This window comes from Erythrolamprus reginae, chromosome 1 (genome assembly GCF_031021105.1).
Source record: "Erythrolamprus reginae isolate rEryReg1 chromosome 1, rEryReg1.hap1, whole genome shotgun sequence".
NCBI classification, from domain to species: domain Eukaryota; kingdom Metazoa; phylum Chordata; class Lepidosauria; order Squamata; family Dipsadidae; genus Erythrolamprus; species Erythrolamprus reginae.
In genome coordinates this window covers 76757106-76778938 of record NC_091950.1, presented here as the reverse complement: position 1 = coordinate 76778938, position 21833 = coordinate 76757106, and positions in this window count along the sequence as shown.

The window sequence follows — 21833 nt, the reverse complement described above, 5'->3', positions numbered from 1 at the left end:
CCCCCTCCTGACCTCTTAGAAATTGGGTGAGCTCAACAGTGGATATTCTAAGAGTAAAGTTTTGGGTATTTGGTGACAAAACCACAGAGTCAGGTAGTGAGTTCCAGGCATTAACCACTCTGTTGCTAAAGTCATATTTTCTACAGTCAAGTTTGGAGCTGTTCACTTTGAGTTTGTATATGTTGTGTGGTCGTGTATTGTTATGGTTGAAGTTGAAGTAGTTCTACAGAAGGATGTTGTAGCAGATAATTTTATGAGCTATGCTTAGGTCTTGCTGAAGTTGACATAGTTCTAAGCTTTTTAAGTCCAGGATTTCAAGACTGGTTGCATAAGGCATTATGTTGCGAGTAGAGGAATGGAGGGTTCATCTCATAAAGTATCTCTGAATATTTTCTAATGTATTTCTGTCCGATATGTGGTGTGGGTTCCAGACAGATGAGCTGTATTCAAGGATTGGTCTGGCAAATGTTTCATATGCTCTGGTTAGTAGTAAAATGTTATTGGAGAAGAAGCTACGTAAGATTAGGTTAACAACTCTTGAAGCCTTTTTAGCAATGTTGTTGCAGTGGGCTTTGGCATTTAGATCATTTGATATTGAGTATTCCAAGGTCTTTTACAGAGTTAGGGTTTTCTGAAAGGTCTTGGCTAGTCAGCTTGTATTTGGTTTTCTGATTCTTTTTGCCAATGTGTAGGAAGACTGAGTCAAAGGATGTGTTGAAGAGATTAGCTTTGACTGTTTCATTGTAGCATTCTTTGTTGTTGGGTACTTTTAATGGTGGAAGGAGTCTCGAGTCCTTGAATTTGTTATTTACGAAGTTGTATAAGGCGTGGCTGGATTTTGTGCACAGAAAGTTTTCGTCTTGTTTGCTGTGATAATTGGAACATTCCATCCTTATTTGGTGGCATATATTTTTGTAGCAGTTTTTGAAGTTGGCTACATAGCCTGTTTTGTTTTTTCGGCAGAGGGATTTTTTGGGGGGGACTGTAGCTTCCTTATTGATATGGGTAGTTTGTTTTTCTTGGTTATGGTGATTATTAGTGGTACATGTAGTCTGATAGTTCTTTTGACTTCAAGCAAGAAGATGTTATAGAGGTCATCGGCAATGTTACAGTCAGAGAATAGAGTTTGCCAGTCAAGAGTTGAGAGGTCAGCATCTATGAGTTCACAGTTGGCTTTTTTAAAGTTGTACTTGAGTGCCCCATTATTAAAGTGATTCTTGCAATGGTTTAGATTGAGACTTAAATCTATTATGCTGTGTTCACTGCTGGAGATTACATTACAGAAGATTACATTACAGGAGATTAGTCCACCTCACTATTGTGTGGTCCTCTGCGTCTCCCACATAAGGATGTACAGCCAAGGATTGACCCCTTTGCAGAAAGACAAGAGACTGGGGTTCTTCCTTATCTCTGAGGGAAAGATTTCTTCATAGAACAGATGCTTAGTAGAAGTGGTGGCAGACAAATGCCTCAATGTGTGAACAGATATCAATCACAACAATATACTTTGAATATTAAGAGTGTTTGGAGTAACAGTCAAAATGCTACTAATTTTCCCAAACTCAGTTGGGAAGAATGTTAGATTAAATGGAGTTTGTTTCAGCAAGGCCTTTCTATTATTTTATTGTTTATTGTTCTTTATTGTTTTATAAAGAACATGCTCTTATAAATTAAATTAAACTAATTAAATAATATCTTGTGGATACAGCATGGAAAAAAATTCAGCTCTTTCCTTTTGAAGGAAACTGTTTAGTACACAGTTGTAGTAAAGTTTTAATTCCATTAAGGTAAATTGCCATCCAGCATGACCATACTGGATAGGGATAATGGGAATTGCAGTCCAATATATCTAGAGAGGACCAAGTTGGAGAAAGCTGACCTATAGATTTGTGGTTTCACTAAATAGTTGCAATTGTTCTTAGAAATATATGGAAAGGATTTAACCTCCAATACATCCAAGTAGGAAATCAAAAAAAGTGAATGGTTTCATTTATATACAGATTGCTTTCTGCCTTCAGATGCTTATTTGACACATTATACTCTGGAAATATGTAGGGGAGAAAAGAAAAGAGGGAAGCAGGTGAATAATTGAAAATGGTTTAGTTATTCATAGGAAAAAAAATCATCTAACCAAGGAAAACTAGATCACGGCTAAAGAAAATTATCATGCCTCTTCTCAAATCAATAGAGCAGTACTAATTAATGTCAGCATAAATCATAATTGACTATATATCCTTAGTTCCTAACCTGCTTTCCCCCCTCCCCTTATTTCTATTATTTTCACTCACAATCTTGTACAGGCCTAAACATTTAGCCTTTTGAACCCAGGAAAGCAATAAAAGTATGGGCCCATGCTGAATCAGACCTTATGTTGATATTTAGTGTAGCACATCATCGCACATGAAGCTTTATGGATCACAAAGTGCTGTTTGGGGAAAGGTTGGTATTACAGTATATGCAATTTTAGCCATCTATTTTATTCCCAGGCAGGCAGAGTGATCAAACTGGCATGGTGGCTTTGATAGTGTGGAACAATAGACAACAAATAGATGTGAGGTAAGAGTCAATGCCACATGCTAGTCTGTTATTACAGGATAAACAAAGGCTTATTTAGTATTTAATGCATGCTCACACAGTCATTCATGAAATAAACAAATGATAGCTCCAAACTTTTATTTTTTAGGATGATTCTTCTGAAACTTTAGGCTTGGGCAACATGTAATATTTCTAGGATTTGGAAGGACTCCTTGTTAAGCTAATATTTGTGACTTTTGGTAAGAAACCTGTCCTTATTGCTTTGGCTGATTTTCTCATATTTGTCAGGAATGAATTTACCAATCAGGAATCAGTGGCTCCCAGCCTCAAAATAACCATTGTGTCCCATGACCTTGGCATGAACTGCCAGGAAGGACGTGTGATATAATTAGACACAGCATTAGGAATTTCTAGGAGAAAAAAAATCTAGAATTTTCCAACCTTTAATTATCAACCTTTAATAATCTTTAATTACTGTGCATTATACTAGAAAGATTTGCTCTACATACATGGCTTCATTCTTGTTTGCAACAAAGAAACAAATCTAACTGTGTCATGCCTCTGACACATAATTTGGCACCATGATCTCTGACTGCATCTTTCCCATTATAGTTTGTGCTGATGTACAAGAGCTGCAGTGAATGTGGGAGTTCTCTTGAGACTTATTATTGAGTTGATTGTGACCACATTGAGCAGAAATTAAATTACACTAGCATCGAGACCAATACAACATCCTTCTTTCTTTTTTGCATATTTTTTTTGTTCTGCCTCCTTGATGTAGGTTAGAAAAATAACATAATTAACATATTCTGGAAGGGATTTCTCAATCCAGATTGCCCCAAAGTAATTGGGTGAAGTAATTTAATAAAATGAGAGTGGGCAAGTGAGCAAAATAAATGTAGAAGAATTAAAGCACAAGTACAAATTCAGAAGAAAAATATTGTAAGAGTAGTAAAACAAATATAACAAATGCAATCAAAAGCCTAGTTTTTCTTGTAAGTATTCTCTGTAAGTTCAGATTTCCACCTGGAGAGACAACATTCTGTTGCTTAAATCCTAACACCTAGAAATTACGTTTACTGTACTGATAGACTCTGGACAGGTTTTTTTTATTACTATATTACAATAGCAATAGCACTTAGACTTACAGTATAAACCGCTCTCTCTAAACAGTTTACAGAGTCAGCATATTGCCGTCAACAATTTGGGTCCTCATTTTACCCACATTGGAAGGCTTAATCAGGCTTGATTGTGGAATTTGAACTGCCAAATTTCAGGTAGCCTTCAGTCTGCAGAAATAGCCTGCAGTACTGCTGTCCATCAGGCCAAAGCCAATTTATTTGGGATCTTAGACCTGCCACATTTTATGTTAATCTGCAATGCATTTTCTATTGTGGGAAAATGGCAGGGGAGGATTGTATGAGGTTGTTAGCATGTCACCATAACAAATTATTTCTAATAAGCCAAGATCATCCTTTGTTTCTGCACCTGCACAGAAAGAGATAGATGAATTCTGCCAGCATGGCAATAGAAGATTGGACAATGTGATGGATTTGTGAGTGTTGGGGCAATGGCTTGAACTTTCAATTGGGTGTTGAAACCTGGAAGATTTCAGATTTGGGTTTCACCCAGATGTGCCAACATGGCTCTATTAATAAACAGGAACTTTGAGGAATACTTTGCATTGGATTTTGATTTAATTTTGGATGCTATTTGGAACCCTGGCACTGTCAGGATTCCAAGTAACATCCCCAACTAAAGATTCCAGGGATAACAATTCCTCAAAGATACAATTTATTAGAGATGTCGTGTTGGCATATCTGGGAAAATCCAAATATGAAAGCTCCTGGGTTTTCCCCATCCAAAAGAAAGTCAAAGATCCATCCCCTTCATCCATACGTCCATCAAATGAACCAACCAATTCACCATCCAAACTGGAGACAACTCCCAGACACTTCCATTCAGGTGCAGGCTGAATGTCCTTGACTCCCAGAGAAAGGAATGTTATTAAGGTTACATATCTTTACTAGTGCTGGGTGAACCCCACGAAGTTCGGGTTCGGCGAACTCACCCAAACTTTGCCATGAAGTTCGGGTGAGTTCGCCAAACCTGAACCCGAACCCAAATCCGAGCAGCAGCAAGCTGCTGTGGCATCCTTTTCTGTAAAAATAAACAAGGAGGTGGGGAATTCCCCACCTCCTTTTGCTTCCTTTTATTTTTACAGAAAAGGATGCCGCAGGGGCGCTGCAAGCAAAAGTAGGTGGGAAATCCCACAATGGTATTCCGGGGGCAGGGGTTTGACATCATGGAGACTCCTTCCTCCCCGTTTTGGCTGGCCAGGAAGTAATCTCCATGATGTCAAAGCCCCGCCCCCGGAATACCATTGTGGGATTTCCCACCTCCTTTTGCTTGCTAAGCAAAAGGAGGTGGGAAATCTCACGATGGGATTCCCCACTCTCCTCCCAGGTGGTGGTGTTTTGCAGTGTTCGAGTGAATGCCGAACCCGAACCTGAACTTTACCCAAAGTTTTTTAATAGTTCAGGTTCAGGTTCAGCATGACGAACACTGCAACACTAATCTTCACCAATTCCTTGCAAATCCCCCCTTTTATTTCCCCAAGCACTAAATGTGGCGGCCCTGAAGCTCCAAAGAAAAGATTACCTCCAGGGCTGTCAACTGCACTCTAACCACTGCACCACCGAGGTTCAATTTAATCCCTATATAACACAGGACAAGTTATCTGAAAGACCACCTCTCCCTAAGGACATTTACTGATCAGATCGGGTGGGCAGCCTCTTAGTCCCTTCCCTTAAACATTGTTATCTCATAGTACCTAAGAAGAGGGCCTTTTCTATGGCATTCTCTGCTCAGAGGACCAGCCTTCCCAATGATGGGTTCTAAATCCTATTGCTACTGGTTTGCGTGCTCATGTGACCCTTCTGCACATCCCCAAAAGCATCTGAGGTGGGTGGGCAGAGCTTCCTGCCACCACTAGCTGTTCATAGAATTAGACCATATCAGTAACAACACACTGCTGATCCTTCCCCTTGAAGGTCAGTAGGCCTTCAATCTCCTAACCTTCTATAAAGCACCTATCACCTAGCTTTTCTTCCAAGTGCTGAGAGAAGGTGAGGCATGTGAGAGGATTTAATGAGGATGTTGGTTGGGTTTTATGTTTATGTTTTTAATAGTTTTATGTTATATTACTTTTTACGTATGTTGTTTTAATTGTTGATTGGGTGCCATCCAGAGTTCAGCATAAGATGGGTGGCTTTATATATGTTTTGAATAGGTAAGTAAAATAAAATTCAGATATAAATTACTAACAATAAATTAAAACTGTACAAAATATTTTATTACCCAAAATTTATGGTATATATATATATATATATATATATATATATATATATATATATATATATATATATTTGTTTTCGTAAATTTTCACGGGTATATGTATGTAGATTGTTCTGAGTTCGGGTTTTGCCCTGTGTAATGTTTTGCATGTCTATGCGACGTTTCGGTAAAATCACATTTACCATCATCAGGCTGGAGTTCCAATCTCTGTGTTTTTGCAAATGAATATTAGCAACTGACATTTCTTCTTAGCATGTAGTGTGGGGGTGGAGATTTGCTTTGAATGTAGCAAATAGATTGGGTGACTATGCTTCCGTGATCTGATTGGTTGGTGTAATCATGGTTATAGAAGGAATGGTATGAAGATTATGAAGTGTTTTGTTTAAGTCTGATTTCCAAATATAAAATTCTAAAATCATAATAATTAAAGGATTGACATATTGATTATAATGAAGTTTTTATTTTGTTTAAGGCTGGTTTCCAAATCTCTGGCAGACGTGAGGTATCATCCCGTTTATTTAAACAAAAAGATCTTTTTTCAATTTCAATAGCTTCTAGAGAGATTCTTTTATATAAATTCTCTGTTTTGTGGAGTAATTTAGTTTTTTCAAAGTCAATTTCGTGCCCTGTTCTTTTAATGTGCTGGACAAGGGAGGAGGTCTTCTCCTGTTTCTTGACTGCATTCATATGTTCTGCCATGCGCTGGCTCACTCTTCGGTTAGTTTGTCCAATGTATGTGGCTGCACATGTTTTGCAAGGGATTTCATAGATACCTTGGTATTCTAATTGGATTTTATCTTTGGGGCTCCTTAGGATATTAGATATTTTTTGGTTAGTGCAAAATGAGGTTTTGATGTTATGTTTTTGTAGAATTTTACTAATTTTATCCGTGGTGCCTTACAGAAGCCTTGACAGCTATCCAAGACAAACACAAACCCCCCAAATATATCCTAGACCTTACCAACCACTGCCTGACCAATACATACTTCATCTATAATGAACAAAGATATAAACAAATAGAGGGAGCCCCCATGGGATCACCTCTATCACCTGTCATAGCCAACCTCTATATGGAATATTTCGAAAATAATGCTTTAGAGCAAGCCAAATACAAACCCAAACTTTGGCTGAGATATGTTGATGATACCTTTGTAATTTGGCCACATGGTAAAGAAAAACTAGACAATTTCCTCACTCATCTCAACAGCCTACACCCCAAAACACAGTTTACTATGGAAACAGAAATCAATGATCAACTTCCCTTTCTAGATGTACTGGTTTATAAAAAACCCAATGGCAGCCTAGGACATACTATCTACCAAAAGAAAACCCATACCAACCGTTATCTAAATGCACACTCACACCACCACCCCGCACAAATCACCTCAGTGGCCAAAACTCTCATCACCAGAACCAAACGCTTAGCTGACCATGAGCACTTAAAAACTGAATTGAACAAACTCAAAGATGTACTAATTTCTAATGGATTCAAAGAGAAAACAATAACAAACCTAATCAATAAAGAGACACCCCCCAAAAAACAAGATCAAGAACAGGACAATGGCACCACCATCCTTCCTTACATCAAAGGCACCACGGATAAAATTAGTAAAATTCTACAAAAACATAACATCAAAACCTCATTTTGCACTAACCAAAAAATATCTAATATCCTAAGGAGCCCCAAAGATAAAATCCAATTAGAATACCAAGGTATCTATGAAATCCCTTGCAAAACATGTGCAGCCACATACATTGGACAAACTAACCGAAGAGTGAGCCAGCGCATGGCAGAACATATGAATGCAGTCAAGAAACAGGAGAAGACCTCCTCCCTTGTCCAGCACATTAAAAGAACAGGGCACGAAATTGACTTTGAAAAAACTAAATTACTCCACAAAACAGAGAATTTATATAAAAGAATCTCTCTAGAAGCTATTGAAATTGAAAAAAGATCTTTTTGTTTAAATAAACGGGATGATACCTCACGTCTGCCAGAGATTTGGAAACCAGCCTTAAACAAAATAAAAACTTCATTATAATCAATATGTCAATCCTTTAATTATTATGATTTTAGAATTTTATATTTGGAAATCAGACTTAAACAAAACACTTCATAATCTTCATACCATTCCTTCTATAACCATGATTACACCAACCAATCAGATCACGGAAGCATAGTCACCCAATCTATTTGCTACATTCAAAGCAAATCTCCACCCCCACACTACATGCTAAGAAGAAATGTCAGTTGCTAATATTCATTTGCAAAAACACAGAGATTGGAACTCCAGCCTGATGATGGTAAATGTGATTTTACCGAAACGTCGCATAGACATGCAAAACATTACACAGGGCAAAACCCGAACTCAGAACAATCTACATACATATACCCGTGAAAATTTACGAAAACAAATATCTTGCCTCTACGGGGAGGACACTTTCCTACTGACTAGGACCTATGAAAAACTTGAAGTCAGAAAAGCCTCCATCTTATGTGATCTCACATTCCTACGCAACTGCAGAGACAAAAAAATAATTCCCAAATACTTCCAACTAAAATTCCACCCAAAAACCCCAACCATAGAGAGGATCCTAAAAAGAACTGAATTAGCCCTAATCAGAAATGAACTCCACAAAAAAAGATTCATACTTGATGAAATCAACAAAAGTCTACTCTCTCTTCACCTTAAAATCAGTAACCAAATACATCCTTTACTCTGGGATAAATTCAAACAAATATCAATCTGGAGGGCAGAAACAGAAACCCAATACAAAACAGACACACATAATAAGAAACTCCAAATACTAGAGGTACAGCAAAAACCCAGCCCTCCACAACAACTTATGACCAAAACAGTACATAACATATCAGACAAGATACTCACCACTACAGAAACCAATATTCTTTCAAAAGGATTTAATTTTGCAATAACTCCAAGACGAATACCAACTGAAAATATCATATGTGGAATTGAAACAACTTTACATAAAATCAACCCAGATACTGCTAACAAAATTAGACTCCAAGTCACTAATATTCTGTGCTCTAGTAAACCTCCAAAAAGCAACATACAACAGGAAGAAAGAGAGGCACTTATCAATCTAAAGAAAAACCAGGATATAATAATCCTTCCAGCTGATAAAGGAAACTCCACTATAGTAATGAACACAGCAGAATACAAGGAAAAAATGACAAATCTTCTAAAAAATCCGGCCTACAAACTCCTAAGCACAGATCCTACCACCTACCTAGAAAAAACCACCAAATCTAAAATCAAGGCCTCTCCCATCAGCGAAGAAATCCAGCAAAAAATCATCCCCAGAGAAAAATCTTCCATATGTCCAAAACTCTATGGCCTTCCAAAAATACACAAAGAAGGAATACCTCTCAGGCCAATAGTCAGTTCTATAGGCTCCCCTCTACAAAACCTTGCCAAATTTTTAGCCAAATACCTTCAACCATATACAGAAACTATTACCTCATATGTTCAAAATTCATCCCACTTTATACAAATAATTAAAAAACAAAACCTACAACCCGATGACCTACTTGTAAGTTTCGATGTCGTGTCCCTGTTCACACAAATACCTATTACAGAAGCCTTGACAGCTATCCAAGACAAACACAAACCCCCCAAATATATCCTAGACCTTACCAACCACTGCCTGACCAATACATACTTCATCTATAATGAACAAAGATATAAACAAATAGAGGGAGCCCCCATGGGATCACCTCTATCACCTGTCATAGCCAACCTCTATATGGAATATTTCGAAAATAATGCTTTAGAGCAAGCCAAATACAAACCCAAACTTTGGCTGAGATATGTTGATGATACCTTTGTAATTTGGCCACATGGTAAAGAAAAACTAGACAATTTCCTCACTCATCTCAACAGCCTACACCCCAAAACACAGTTTACTATGGAAACAGAAATCAATGATCAACTTCCCTTTCTAGATGTACTGGTCTATAAAAAACCCAATGGCAGCCTAGGACATACTATCTACCAAAAGAAAACCCATACCAACCGTTATCTAAATGCACACTCACACCACCACCCCGCACAAATCACCTCAGTGGCCAAAACTCTCATCACCAGAACCAAACGCTTAGCTGACCATGAGCACTTAAAAACTGAATTGAACAAACTCAAAGATGTACTAATTTCTAATGGATTCAAAGAGAAAACAATAACAAACCTAATCAATAAAGAGACACCCCCCAAAAAACAAGATCAAGAACAGGACAATGGCACCACCATCCTTCCTTACATCAAAGGCACCACGGATAAAATTAGTAAAATTCTACAAAAACATAACATCAAAACCTCATTTTGCACTAACCAAAAAATATCTAATATCCTAAGGAGCCCCAAAGATAAAATCCAATTAGAATACCAAGGTATCTATGAAATCCCTTGCAAAACATGTGCAGCCACATACATTGGACAAACTAACCGAAGAGTGAGCCAGCGCATGGCAGAACATATGAATGCAGTCAAGAAACAGGAGAAGACCTCCTCCCTTGTCCAGCACATTAAAAGAACAGGGCACGAAATTGACTTTGAAAAAACTAAATTACTCCACAAAACAGAGAATTTATATAAAAGAATCTCTCTAGAAGCTATTGAAATTGAAAAAAGATCTTTTTGTTTAAATAAACGGGATGATACCTCACGTCTGCCAGAGATTTGGAAACCAGCCTTAAACAAAATAAAAACTTCATTATAATCAATATGTCAATCCTTTAATTATTATGATTTTAGAATTTTATATTTGGAAATCAGACTTAAACAAAACACTTCATAATCTTCATACCATTCCTTCTATAACCATGATTACACCAACCAATCAGATCACGGAAGCATAGTCACCCAATCTATTTGCTACATTCAAAGCAAATCTCCACCCCCACACTACATGCTAAGAAGAAATGTCAGTTGCTAATATTCATTTGCAAAAACACAGAGATTGGAACTCCAGCCTGATGATGGTAAATGTGATTTTACCGAAACGTCGCATAGACATGCAAAACATTACACAGGGCAAAACCCGAACTCAGAACAATCTACATACATATACCCGTGAAAATTTACGAAAACAAATATCTTGCCTCTACGGGGAGGACACTTTCCTACTGACTAGGACCTATGAAAAACTTGAAGTCAGAAAAGCCTCCATCTTATGTGATCTCACATTCCTACGCAACTGCAGAGACAAAAAAATAATTCCCAAATACTTCCAACTAAAATTCCACCCAAAAACCCCAACCATAGAGAGGATCCTAAAAAGAACTGAATTAGCCCTAATCAGAAATGAACTCCACAAAAAAAGATTCATACTTGATGAAATCAACAAAAGTCTACTCTCTCTTCACCTTAAAATCAGTAACCAAATACATCCTTTACTCTGGGATAAATTCAAACAAATATCAATCTGGAGGGCAGAAACAGAAACCCAATACAAAACAGACACACATAATAAGAAACTCCAAATACTAGAGGTACAGCAAAAACCCAGCCCTCCACAACAACTTATGACCAAAACAGTACATAACATATCAGACAAGATACTCACCACTACAGAAACCAATATTCTTTCAAAAGGATTTAATTTTGCAATAACTCCAAGACGAATACCAACTGAAAATATCATATGTGGAATTGAAACAACTTTACATAAAATCAACCCAGATACTGCTAACAAAATTAGACTCCAAGTCACTAATATTCTGTGCTCTAGTAAACCTCCAAAAAGCAACATACAACAGGAAGAAAGAGAGGCACTTATCAATCTAAAGAAAAACCAGGATATAATAATCCTTCCAGCTGATAAAGGAAACTCCACTATAGTAATGAACACAGCAGAATACAAGGAAAAAATGACAAATCTTCTAAAAAATCCGGCCTACAAACTCCTAAGCACAGATCCTACCACCTACCTAGAAAAAACCACCAAATCTAAAATCAAGGCCTCTCCCATCAGCGAAGAAATCCAGCAAAAAATCATCCCCAGAGAAAAATCTTCCATATGTCCAAAACTCTATGGCCTTCCAAAAATACACAAAGAAGGAATACCTCTCAGGCCAATAGTCAGTTCTATAGGCTCCCCTCTACAAAACCTTGCCAAATTTTTAGCCAAATACCTTCAACCATATACAGAAACTATTACCTCATATGTTCAAAATTCATCCCACTTTATACAAATAATTAAAAAACAAAACCTACAACCCGATGACCTACTTGTAAGTTTCGATGTCGTGTCCCTGTTCACACAAATACCTATTACAGAAGCCTTGACAGCTATCCAAGACAAACACAAACCCCCCAAATATATCCTAGACCTTACCAACCACTGCCTGACCAATACATACTTCATCTATAATGAACAAAGATATAAACAAATAGAGGGAGCCCCCATGGGATCACCTCTATCACCTGTCATAGCCAACCTCTATATGGAATATTTCGAAAATAATGCTTTAGAGCAAGCCAAATACAAACCCAAACTTTGGCTGAGATATGTTGATGATACCTTTGTAATTTGGCCACATGGTAAAGAAAAACTAGACAATTTCCTCACTCATCTCAACAGCCTACACCCCAAAACACAGTTTACTATGGAAACAGAAATCAATGATCAACTTCCCTTTCTAGATGTACTGGTCTATAAAAAACCCAATGGCAGCCTAGGACATACTATCTACCAAAAGAAAACCCATACCAACCGTTATCTAAATGCACACTCACACCACCACCCCGCACAAATCACCTCAGTGGCCAAAACTCTCATCACCAGAACCAAACGCTTAGCTGACCATGAGCACTTAAAAACTGAATTGAACAAACTCAAAGATGTACTAATTTCTAATGGATTCAAAGAGAAAACAATAACAAACCTAATCAATAAAGAGACACCCCCCAAAAAACAAGATCAAGAACAGGACAATGGCACCACCATCCTTCCTTACATCAAAGGCACCACGGATAAAATTAGTAAAATTCTACAAAAACATAACATCAAAACCTCATTTTGCACTAACCAAAAAATATCTAATATCCTAAGGAGCCCCAAAGATAAAATCCAATTAGAATACCAAGGTATCTATGAAATCCCTTGCAAAACATGTGCAGCCACATACATTGGACAAACTAACCGAAGAGTGAGCCAGCGCATGGCAGAACATATGAATGCAGTCAAGAAACAGGAGAAGACCTCCTCCCTTGTCCAGCACATTAAAAGAACAGGGCACGAAATTGACTTTGAAAAAACTAAATTACTCCACAAAACAGAGAATTTATATAAAAGAATCTCTCTAGAAGCTATTGAAATTGAAAAAAGATCTTTTTGTTTAAATAAACGGGATGATACCTCACGTCTGCCAGAGATTTGGAAACCAGCCTTAAACAAAATAAAAACTTCATTATAATCAATATGTCAATCCTTTAATTATTATGATTTTAGAATTTTATATTTGGAAATCAGACTTAAACAAAACACTTCATAATCTTCATACCATTCCTTCTATAACCATGATTACACCAACCAATCAGATCACGGAAGCATAGTCACCCAATCTATTTGCTACATTCAAAGCAAATCTCCACCCCCACACTACATGCTAAGAAGAAATGTCAGTTGCTAATATTCATTTGCAAAAACACAGAGATTGGAACTCCAGCCTGATGATGGTAAATGTGATTTTACCGAAACGTCGCATAGACATGCAAAACATTACACAGGGCAAAACCCGAACTCAGAACAATCTATATATATATATATATATATATATATATATATATATATATATATATATATATATATATATATATATATATATGCATGCATGCATGCATGCATGTATGTGCAATGATAAGATGCAAGTACTTTTGTTCTTTTTCTTTAGTTAAAATCATATCCAGTTACTTGAGTAAAACATTTAAATGATGAAGTCATGGTGTCTCAGTGTACTTTTCATTTTCCAATTCAAGGGGTGTCTTTTGTCTTATAGTGCTATTTTTTGTTCTTTTTCACTGATCATTAGCAGCAGAGTTGGGTCTGAGCAGCAAAAGGTCTCCTTGTCTGATCCTTGGGATAATCATGCAGTAATAGGCAGTGATTAACTGCTGAATTCATCACATCATTCAGCCAAGGTGATATTATCCTTTAAACCTTAAATATTATGAAGACAAAGGATGCATTTTCCAATTGTGTTGTTTGCTTAGGAAAATATAGAAATTGTACTTAATTGAACATTTCATTATTAGTAATCTTGGAATACTTGTTTATGTAGAAAAGCCATGGCAAAGACAGTATTTTCAAAATTCCCTAATCCATCTTCCAACAGAATTTCCACTGGGGGGGGGGGGCGTCATTTCCAAAATCAAAGGAACAGGAACCATTCCATTCATTAAGTGGCCAAAATGAATCCAACTCCCTCCTTCCCTCCCTCCTTCCTTCCCCCCTTCCCTCCCCCCACTCTCTTTCTTTGGGGGGGGGGAGTTGAAACTGAGCAGATCCTGACAAGTTCTGTAGGACCGGTAATGGAAATTTTGAGTAGTTCGGAGAATTGGCAAATACCACCTCTGGCTGGCTCCAGAGTGGAGTGGGAATGGCAATTTTACAATATCCTTCCTCCAGGAGTGGGTAGGGAATGGAGATTTTGCAGTATCTTTCCCCTGTCATGCCCACCAAGCCACACTCACAGAACCAGTAGGGATTTTTTTTTTATTTAACTGTGCGTGTGTGATAACCTATATCAGAGTTCTGAGTGGATTTTTCATAATGTATTTGGTTGAAAATTTTACACTCTGATTTTCAAGTGTTATAGTTTATAAAGGACCACAACATAGTGCAATGCAATGAAGTTGTTAAAATACAAAAATCACAAAAACATCCATATATTACATCCAGAAGATTCTATGAAAGAAATATAGATTTAAAAAAAAAATCCAATTATGTTTTGTCTATTTAAAAAAAGTGTTAATTGCTTCTCTAAATGGGCCAAGACTTTTTTTAATGATGCTTTTAATTGGTTTTATTGTCTCTCAGTTGTATCTTTGCCTAAATAATACATTTCTGTCCTCCTTTTTGAAATATGGAATGCTTATTAATTCATTTTAAATGGATGAGTCATGCTGAACTGGATGTGTCTTGAAAAAGTCAGCTAATCCTCAAGTGACCATTTAAAAGCGGTTTTACAAATTTAGGTGACAACCAGCAGTGAGTTACTCGCGGTTCGGCCCAGTTCTGTAAAATAGTAGCACTGGCAGTGAGAGGCTCCTCCCACCTTCCCAGGATGCTTCGGTGTATGCAACAACACAGTAGCGTATACACAGGATTTTAGAATCCACTACTGGTAATAACTATAAATTCAGACTTTTGTTCAATTATATTTGGTCACTTTAGACAATGCTTATTGGTAGTTATGTCTCTTTTTACTTTCAATATTCATTCTGGAAGATGCAGAAAGCCATTGAGATAGTCATAAAGGGAATATGTAGGGACCTTTACAGAAAGAACAAAGACAGAAGCATTGTTTGTATCCTGGGAAAAGAGACACTATTAGAGATTCAGGCTGGTTCTTGCCTGGTTCCCTGGGATTTAAGAGGGAATAAAGATTAAAATATAAACAGGCTTGCAAGATTCTGTTATTCTATCTCAATAAAGTTAGTTATAGAATTGGTTTTGTGGTGTGATCTAGTTCAAATGGGTGACAGAGCAGTAGAAAAAATGGTGGATGCACATAAACCTTGACCTTGTAGTGAGGAAGACCAGCTCTAGCACTACACAAAGTGAAACAATTCCTGAGATACTGTAGTTCAAATTTATCCATTTTTTTGTTAGTTGTTTGCATCCCATCACTGTTAAAGATGCTATTTCATTATCAACAAGATTTAACTTTCATTAAAATTGGGATAGAATGCTGGAAAGACACATTATATTATTTCCTTCAAGAATTCCTGTTCTTATCTCAGAGCACAGCAATGCTTTCATATTGCCCAGTCCATTTGAGTTGGCATAAACTCCAGAATTATTCTTCTATATAGGAATCTTGAATAAATTATTTAAGTTTCATCCAAACCTCCACGATATAGCTGATATTTTGAAATGTTGCTCTAAGACAAGGGTGTCAAAACAGATTTCTTTGAGGGCTGGATCGGTATTGTAGTTCCCCTCCATGGGCTGGCTACATTAGGCGGTGGGGGTGGGCTGTTTTTTTTTAAACAACCAGCTCTCTGTCTTAGACTGGGTGGGTGGGCATGGCTGGGTAGGTGTGAGTGGCTGGGTGGGTGTGGCCAGCAAAATGTCACTTATGTCAAGGGGCGCTTCGCCTTGCCTCCCCTCTCATGACTGTGGAGATGCTGCAATGGTCATAAGTATGAAAAACAGCCATGATTCCCTTTTTTCAGTGCCTTCGGAGAGGGGCGGCATACAAATCTAATAAAACTCAAACTTAAACTTAAAAGCTTGAACCTTTGAATGGTCACTAAATGAACTGTTTTAAGTCAAGAATTACATGCACAAAAATACAAAAAGCTTCTTTGCTTGCAAAAAGCTGCCCTAAATATCAATCAGTAGATTACAAATGGGGGAATACAGATTGAAGATCAATGAGTCACAGCTGTCATGGAAACCTAAACCATTCTGTCTGAATACTAACCTTTTCCTCAGCAATACCTGCAATCTGGAGTTACAAATGAGGCAGGTTGCCAGAGCACATTGAGGAATTAAAGTAGTTAAAATACAAGGATAACTATCAGCATCCAAGTTACTCTTGCTCATAAAGTGAAACCCTTTATCAGAGAGGTCGTGTAAGCTGTCCAGAAAGTCGGTGGGCATATTTGGGCTACAAAATAAAGAGCTAAAGAGACAATTTAACAAATTAACATCTTGAGTGAGGACTACAGTGATCCCTCGATTATCGCGAGGGTTACGTTCCAAGACCTCTCGTGATAATCAATTTTCCGCAGTATAGTGGTGCGGAAGTAAAAACACCATCTGCGCATGCGTGCCCTTTTTCCATGGCCGCGCCTGCGCAGATGGTGGAGCTGGGGAGCGATGAAAGTGCGGAAGCCGACAAAGATTGCTTTGAATGTCGGCTGCCCACGCCCCCCCCCCAGCGCGTCCGGTGCCCTCGCCGCTACCGCCCACTCGCCCGCCCGCCCAATCCACCCCTCTCACCGGCTTTCGGACACGGGTCCTCCTGCAGCAGCGCTGCCGAGCAGATCAGCTGCTGGGCGGCCGAAGAAACCTTCCCTGGGTCTTCCCCGCTGCCCACGCAAAGGGGAAACCCCGATCTTTGGCTCCTCGCTGCTGCCGCGCTGCCGAGCAGATCAGCTGCTGGGCGGCCGAAGAAACCTTCCCTGGGTCTTCCCCGCCGCCCACGCAAAGGGGAAACCCCGATCTTCGGCTCCTCGCTGCTGCCCACCCGCCGCTCGCCCGCCCGCCGCCTGCCGCTCGAGAGCAAGAGGGGGAGAGATAGAGAAAGAGAGAGAAGGAAAGAAAGAGATGAGAGAGGGAGGAAGAGAGTGTGAGAGAGGAAGAAGCAAGATAGAGAAAGAGAGAGAGAGAGAAAGATGAGAAAGGAAGGAAGAGAGTGACGTCATCGGGTGGGAAAAACCGCGGTATAGCAAAAAAAACGTGGAGTATTTTTTAATTAATATTTTTTAAAAAACCATGGTATAGCGTTTCGCAATAATCGAGATCGCGAAAATCGAGGGATCACTGTAATCCCATTCTGCCTTTGTTCAGACTTAGCTGCAGGGAATTTTTTCCTATGAATATAGCTATCTATTTCTTTGTTTCTTAAGTGCTGACATCTTCTGTGGACTTTTAAGGAAGGTGGGAGCTGTTTTCTTCCTCTAAGAAAACATGTTTCTCCATTTCTCATCCAGGGAAATATATTCTTCCTTTGAATATTTCTCAAAATATTTCATTCTTTTGGAGAGGGGTGAGGGCTAACTTTCTATAATTGGTGCCATGTTACTATGCCATATTATCATGAGAGAAAACTAAAACAAATTGGAAGGAGGATCCACTTATTATCAGTGAGCAATCAGGTGCTTTGCCCACTTCAAAGCAATACAAGAAACTCCTTTTCCAAAGATGCTATTTCAAGAGGCGACTGGACTTTCTGTAAACCAAGGAAGTCCAGTTGCTTCTTGAAAAAAAGGACCTTTGGCACAACCATGACCTGGATGACTGAAGAATTCCCATAGACAAGAAACTCCTGTGTTCAGTGAACTGAGAAAGCAAAGTTTCCCACCCAGGAGAAGCAATCATTAGAATCATTTGCACCACTTAAAGATATCAGATGGTCTCACTTACCTCACAAGGTATCTTTAGATAATCATCCAGATTTAAGGAAAGATCACATGCACCTAGAAAGGCAGTAAAAAAATAACACAGAATGCCTAACATGTATCCTGCCTCTCATTCATTTTTTCTATAGTTATTCCAACCCTTCTGTAAATAGCTGTTCCAGCCGTGTTGGAAGTATACTCAAAAAAAGCTTAAAACAACCCTTTAACAATCTTTAAGAAAGTTGACTTCAGGTTGATATTGCTGCAAGATCAGACATGAGGAGCTGTCTCTGTGCACTGTGGGTTCCAAAAGTAGCCAAAGCTGCCCTATAGGGGCAATGAAGCAAAGAGGGACACACTGTGAGGTCATGGAGAGTCAGCTGTCTGACCTGGGTTTCTTTTTTCCTTCTCAGCCATGGTAAGGAGAAGAAACAGCCTAAAGATAGCTGTCACAAAGGTGGGACAACTGGGGAACAGGTAAGACTGGTACTGGAGTGAAGTAGGTGAACAGTGACTGGAACTGGAGGAGAGGATTAGTTTTCATTTAAAACTTAGCCCCAAGGACTAATTTATAACTATTTGCTCAGAACTATTTTTTAAAGCAGTGACTAAGCATAATGAGAAAAACACCAGACTGGAAGGAAAAGACTTAGGAAGCAATAAAAATAAAACCATTAAAAAATACAGAAAATTGGACTCTTAAACTAGGAAGACATGGTAATGTGAAGGCATTTTAAAATATTGGAATTATTGGCTTAAAAATATTCTACTTTTACAATTGAACTGTTATTAAAATTATTATTGAAAGATTACACTAAAATTGATTAGTGGCAACAGTTAAATTTAAGCTGAGATCACCACCTTTTGATGAAAGCAATGTGAAGCAACATGATCAGAAGCAACGTGAGAAAATATTATTTTACTGAAAGAGTAGTAAATGCTTGGAACAAACTTCCAGCAGACGTGGTTGGTAAATCCACAGTAACTGAATTTAAACATGCCTGGGATAAACATATATCCATCCTAAGATAAAATGCAGGAAACAGTATAAGGGCAGATTAGATGGGTCATGAGGTCTTTTTCTGCCATCAATCTTCTATGTTTCTATTTTTTTATGAAAGGAAAACATACAAGTCTGGGAATACTTACATGAAGGATTGTGAATGGGTTATTTCTAACTACCCATGACTACTAGATGCTCAAATATGAAAACAAGAAAGTTATTTGGTTAAAATGATCTCTGAAGGAGACATAAAGAGGAATCTGATCACTCCTGGGACTATTTTAAACAGAATTGATTGAATACTTATGGGATATAAAAAACTGTTATTAGTGTACTTCTTGAATGGCAACTTTAGGTCTGAATAAATGGTTCTTGGACTACTGGACAAAAGTTGGAAGTTTTTTAAAAAAAAACAAAATAAGTTGCTTAACAAGGAAGAAATGAGTGGAACTTTGCAGGAGGTGGCATTGATTGTCACCCTGAGTTGTTTCAAGAAGTGTGGCATAAAAATCTAATAAATAAATAAATAATAAATAAATAAAATTGATTTTTGAAAATACAAAAGATATCATGGAAAGGGGATTTAAGGAAATTACAGAAAAAATTGAAAATACTATATGAGGGATGATAAGTAAGGGTCAAGATGCTCAGAAAAGGGCGAAGCTAAAAAGAAGAAATGGAGGAAAAGATTGAACCGAAGAACCAGCAAACAAAGTAGACAATAAGGAGGAGATAATAACAATGCAAGTAGCAGTGACTGATGAATTAAACCAGGAGGAAAATATCCTAAGAGTGTTGAAAAGAGAATTGGAGATACAGGAAAATCCCTTCTAAAGGAAATAAGGGTTTGAACCTTTTGGGAGTAGGTAGTGGATGAGGGTAGTGATGTGAGAAACCTTTAGATTAAATAGCCAAGAAGTAGATAAAGATCCAAGAGAGGAATATAAAGCAACCAAAATCTGAAGTGAATAAGAGACGATGGATAGAAAGGAAAGGAATTCTCTCTTTTTGTTGTTGTTGTGCACTTTTCTCTTTCTTTTCCTTTTTCTTAGAATGGTGGCTTGTTTGGAAGTTAGCTAAGATAGAAAATAAATATCTTTTAATAAAAGGGCGACATGGTTAAAAGTTAGAGATAGGATCAAAAGAAAGGGGGAATATTAGTGAATACTTGAATAAGCAAATAATGACAGACTATAACTTAATACGAATGTTATTATTAGAAATATATAAATTTGTTGAATGTAATAACTATGATTAATTTTATTTGTATCTGGATGTATGACATCCAGGTTCCACACTGTTCATGCATTGATATGTACAGTACATGTAAAACAAAATAAAAAAATAACAACAACTCTCCTCCCCAATCCTTAAGAAAATCAAGCCCCAGGAATAAAAATACCACAAAAGACTCTGGACGGGGCAAGGAAACTCTGGAGAAGCTCAGTCTACAGACAGAAAGTCTGGGCGTAAGCCTTACAGTGTAACAAGCTTAACCCAGAGGCAGTTTGTAAAATAAGAATTGGGCTAGAAATACAGTTATACCAGAATGTTTCCATTCTGCCTCCCTTGCAGGATTAGCCCTGTAAAGTGGGAAAAGATTTCTTCCAACAACTGGTTTTGCAAACTGCTCAGAAAATTAACATCTGGTTCAGGAGAACTGGTGTGAACCAGTTCTGGAGGGGAGGAGACAGGATCGATGCCTCCTACAGCGATCTGGATAGCCTTCTGCAACATTCTGCCAGTCAAAATGAGATGTGGGGTCCCATGGTCCTGTCATGCCCAATTTTGACCAGCAAGGTTCTGTCCAGACTGAAAATAGGGCACAGGGACTTTGCATAGGCCCTCATGCCCCAGTTTGGCTGCCAGAGGCACTGCAGTCCAGTCTGTTGCTATTTCTAGTCTGGCCCCAGGGGCTAAATTTAAGCACCCCATGTGCCCAATCTCACTTGCAGGCCTTGAGATTGAGACCTTTGCTCTAAAGAAGATGACTCTTGTTTTCTGATGTTTGGAGGACAACAATGCAGTAGACAGGTTATCAAACTTTGGAAAAGCAGACTAAACTTATGAACTGAGCTACAAAGTGTTCTGCCTGGCTAATTGCAATTAACACCCACGAGCCCTGAATTAAGTCAAACACACGACAGGAGGGCAATTGAATCCAGAAAGTCTCTTTTATGTTCAAAGACTAAACGCCTGCTTGAATGCAAGACCAATTAGTATTTTATGAATCCCCAAAAGTTAGAGTTACTCACACAAAAGTTCACCTGACACGTTTAGGCTTGTGCCAGAGCAAAGAAGTGATTTATGAGGCAATAAAGTCAGAGTTCCACACTGAAATATGTACAGCCTTTTCATGCTTGAGTGTCACAAAGTACACAGAAATCTGACACAGAATGCAAACCAGGCTACACAAGCTTCTTTCTTCCAGAAACACCAACGATAAACGCCCACACCCAGCACTCCAACCCTCCTTTTTTTAAATCAGGGTTTCAGCAGTGTCATTAAACTCTGAACAGCTGCACTCCATTATCTGTTTCTGTACCTGCACAGCTGTTCCTGCCTTCCCAAGATCTTGCACACTCAGAGATTCAAGATAGGGTTATTCATGATGTCTTTCCCTT